The sequence below is a fragment of the Mus pahari genome, chromosome 16 (genome assembly GCF_900095145.1).
Source record: "Mus pahari chromosome 16, PAHARI_EIJ_v1.1, whole genome shotgun sequence".
Taxonomy (NCBI): domain Eukaryota; kingdom Metazoa; phylum Chordata; class Mammalia; order Rodentia; family Muridae; genus Mus; species Mus pahari.
In genome coordinates, this window is record NC_034605.1 from 41,834,746 (window position 1) to 41,839,407 (window position 4,662).

Sequence of the window (4,662 nt, forward strand, 5' to 3'; positions counted from 1 at the left end):
AGAGAGAGAGAGAGAGAGAGAGAGAGAGAGAGAGGAAAGATTGAAAAACTAATCCTTCATTTTTTTGTATTAGCTTCCAGTCCCATCCCAAATAGCTGCCCAAGACCTCAATTTATCGAATCTAATGGAGATGAGAGACGGAACGGTAAGACTGATGGGGACGAGATGTGAGGCTTCGCCGAGGTCATGGGCTTGGTTAATTCCTTTCCAGAGGGACTGAAGAGAGAAGGACAGTGGGAAGGAAGAGTGAGAGCAGCCCATCTCAAGCTAACTGGGAACTACCCATAATGAATGTCCCTGCCTCCATCAAGGGCAACGCTTCCATTTAAAGAGCACGCAAGACACAGACATTGCCCGTGTACGAGGGTTCACTTTGCAGCGAGCTACACAAATCACATTTCATTTATCAGGCCCTACAGATGACAGGATATCACCGAATCCCTGGAGAGCCATATTCATTAAAAAGAAATCTTAAGTAATTACAACAATTAATTGACTTGAAACCGTTTTCTGGTGGAGAAGGTTTACATAATTCATTTGCCAGACAAAACAAGCCGGATCAGATTGGAAACGCGTTATTTAGGCGCGCCCGGCTCTCTGAAAACGCACCTTCACTGAAAACTGATTATCAATAAGAACCCTCCTTTTTTTTTTTTTTTTCCTTAACAGAAAAGAATCATTTATAAGAGAGTAAATGGGAATGGGGAAAGGGTGGGCAGGCTGTATTTTGAGTCTATAAAGTGGTCTGACAGCATCCTTTGCCACTGCTACTAAAAATCGATGAATGGAAACGCAAGTGGATTGTTGTGTTGATGGTGCCCTGAGTTTGTGGTTTGGGGAGCTATATAAATGAATTCATAGCAGATATTTCCTAAAAAGCTAGTCAGTTGTTTAGGGCAGGACGGAGGCTAGCCCCCAAACTCCACTATCCCCCAAATAATGTGCACAGATAGCTCTTGTTCAATTAATACTGTGTCAACATTTCCAGCCATTAGGTGAAGAACCTCTAGGTTTAAACAATGTGGAGCCTTTGATGAGATATTTTGTAGTTTTCTAAGGGCAATTCTTATGGGGGCTAGAGAGAAAGCATAGTGCTTTGTTTTTGAGGGTGCTGGGTTTTTATTTGGGGTTCGTGTATCTCATGGTTTTGGTTTGTTCATTTGGGGTTTTGTTTTGTTTTGTTTTGTTTTGTTTTGTTTTGTTTTGTTTTTGTTGAGACAGTGTTTCTCTGTGTGGCCCTGGCTGTCCCAGAATTGCTCTGTAGACCAGGCTGGCCTAAAGTTTGGTCTGTAGACCAGGCTGGCCTGAGTGCACCACCAATGTTCAGCATGTATTTCCTGTTTTAAAGACACAACATCAATGATGCTTTGAATGGTTGTCTCTCATTCAGATTTTCTAAGATTTCTTTTTAACTGATGCACAAATGCCACGATTTTACATATTAATGGAGTAGGGGGATGTTTAGGTACATTGTATATATTGTGAATGTTTGAATCAGATTAACTATTTCTATCACCCCAAGCGGTTAGCTTTTTTTGTGGTTTTGACACATCCTTTTTCTTTTTTTTTTTCTTTTTTCTTTTTTCTTTTTTTTTTTTTAGCTTTTGGAAGTGTTTTGTGCATTATTGTGATGTGCTGGGGGCTCTTAGGCCTCACAGGGCTGCTTTGAAAACACCCCAGAGTGACTGTGGGTGTTTCAAGTTCGGTTCTCACGAATCAAGCCAGTGACCCGGGAAACTTACAGACCATCTGAGCACAAGGTGCAGGGCAGACCCACAGAGCCAGAATCAGTGACTGTGTCCATGACCAAGTTCATCCTTGTGAGACAATACCAGCTAGAAGCAACTCAAGGGAGAGAGGAAGACTTCATTCGACTCCTGATTTCAAGAGGAGACAGTCTTGTATGGTACAGAAGGCAGGCTGGTAGGAGCTGCTTCAGCTAGGTCAGTTGGAATTTCTGACTACTGCTTTCCACATTGCAACTGGACCAAGGTACAGAGAGCTCAGCTCCCCACCAGCAGCAGATAGGACTTCCAGTCCGGTCACCAGCCATCCACCTCTGCTAGCAAAGCCTCGTGACCTTAACCAAAACAGTACCACCTGCTGGGGACCAAGTGTTCGAACCCATTAGCCTATGGTGGACATCTCAGACTGAACCAGTGCCAGGCTTGGGGTAGGGACTCTGCTGAAGTTCAGGTGTCTCACACGGCAGGGACCACTTTCCAAGTGACAGTGTTTGAAAATGAAACCTACAGACAGGAGTTGTTCAGTTTGTTAATTTTCTTTTTTTCTTCCAGAAATTATTCTATTTCCCCATCCTTCAAGATTTCCAGTCTCCAGGGTGTACACTTCTGGGATCTGGAATTTCTGGAGAAAGGTCTCAATATTTGAGGATGCATCCATCTGACACCTTTGTCGTAAAGTGAGAGCTAGTATTTCCAAACCAGGTGTCCTTGAATTCCTTGGTGACAACACTGCAGGTTTGAGGTGATCATTCCACATTTTGAATCTATTATATTTGATTGACAGAAATAACATCCTCCTCTTTCCCGAGATTTTTCAATCTCATCCCCCTCTGTCTTTCTTCTTACTTTTTAGGAGACTTTGTAATTGGTTGCTTAAGTGATTTTATGACAGCTGAATTAAAATCCTTCCAAATGACCTCAACCCCATGTTTGTGGGTGGGGTGCTGTTGTGAGCTGGCTGTCTTGGTTCATCCATGTTCTGATTTTCTCTGCCTGATAGGCAGTTTCTCTAATAGCTAGGTATTTGGGGAATTGTGTTCCGGGCTGAGGTTCTGATTTCAGTCTTTTGTACTTTCCACACTTGCGCTAAATGGTACACGTCCTCAGGACTCCACCTAATATAACAGAGCTGTGCCTCCGAAGGTCGTTTGATTGGTTCATGGCCACTTGTTGCAAGGTAGCTTCTTGGTGGGGTTGAGGAGGCTAAAGGTTTCAGGGTAGGAGGCTGAATCCTGGCAGGTCTCTGGGATACAGACTCCAGTCTCTCTGTAATGGTGACAATTTTCTTCTGTTGTTTGACTCCTGCTCATTCTGGTGGAGGATAGCGGGCTATCTGGAGTGATTTGTGATGCAGTCTGAGCTCTGTGGGGTGCCTGGTTGGCTTAAGATACCCTCTGTGGCTCTTGATGCACCTCATTCTGGGGCTCCAAATCACAGAACTCTCCTTTACACCTTTTATGTTGCCTTACATGATTTGCAGTTGGTTTGGGTAAAAAAAACAAAAAACAAAAAACAAAAAACAAAACAAAACAAAACAAAAAACCAAAAAACCAGGCAGGACATGGGCCTCTATGTTATGGATACATTTAAAAATCAATTTCCAGTAGAAAGTCCCAAGTATCAACTGTAAGAAACAGTTTCAAAGCCACCTTTTTTCTTTCACTGAGGTGTATGAACATCACATCTAGTTTTAAAACTCCTTAAAATATATGTTTTCTGTGATACTACTTGAATACAGTAAGGTGCATAATTATTGTTTGCCTATTTGTATTTCTATTTGAAATTCTGCATTAAAATAGCGTGGGGCTTAGAAAACCCCAATTCTGAGGCAAGGGAACAAAAAAGAGAAGTAGTCTAATCTCGTTTTCTTCTTATATAACAAAGTCTTCGTGACTGAATAACTGAATAACTGATTCTTTGAGACAGAAAGCATTCTCACTGTTCAGAGTCAAGGTTTTGTTGTTGGTATTATTTTGTTTGTTTGTTTTTAAACAAGGTCACTGGGACATTAGGTCAACCAAAAGAAAGACCAGAGACTTTCAAAAGCTCCAACCTCCTTCAGAGGACCTTTGGAAAAGTCTGAGTATCTGGGATGAGACCACTGAATGTATTTTCCTAGGTTCCTTAAAAAGCTATGATGTTTGGCCATATTTGGTGGCGATATTTGACCAAGAATTTGGTATATCTCAAGACAGAGATTGGCCCTAGCAGAGAAAAGGCCTTTTCCCCAAAGTAATATGGTGTGTAGGGACAGCCAGCTAGGTTGAATTGTACCCAGTCCTGGTAATGATTTAGACCAGAACCTTTGAAAAGAGACAATGAAGAACCCAAGCTGTGAAGGAGCAGGACAGGGGCTATATACATACAAACCGTCAGCATGTGCTGAGAAAAGTGATGGCTTTGATTTACAGCTTGGTGACAAGAAGCCTGGGAGGAGGTGACAATTGTCCCCAGATATTTAAAAGGCTATCCTGAGGAGGAGCTGAGATCTGCTGTCTGCTCTGGAGGCTTGTATCTTACCACACTCCACAGTGACTCTGAGTGAGTGACAGCTGAGGCCCTGGGCTGGAAGGAACATTGGCACAGCCCTGTTTATGGTGGCAGGGGAGGGGAGGGGTCCTTCGGAAGTTCACAGAGTCGGCTCAGCCTGAGGATGGAAGCTGCTGAGGGCAGTCCATCAGGGAGGAAGCTAAGACAGGATCAGGGAGGAGTGGGGAGCAAGAAAGAAGAACTGAATGAAGGGGGGGAGCAAGAGTGGGAGGGATAGAAAAAAAAAGATGGGGAGGGAGGAGGGAAGAAGGAGAGGAGGAGGGAGGGAAGGAAGAGAGAAGGGAAAGGACAGAAGGGGCCAAGGAAGAAAGAGATAAAAGGGAGGAGGGAAGAAGGGAAGGGAAGGGAAGGGAAGGGAAGGGAAGGG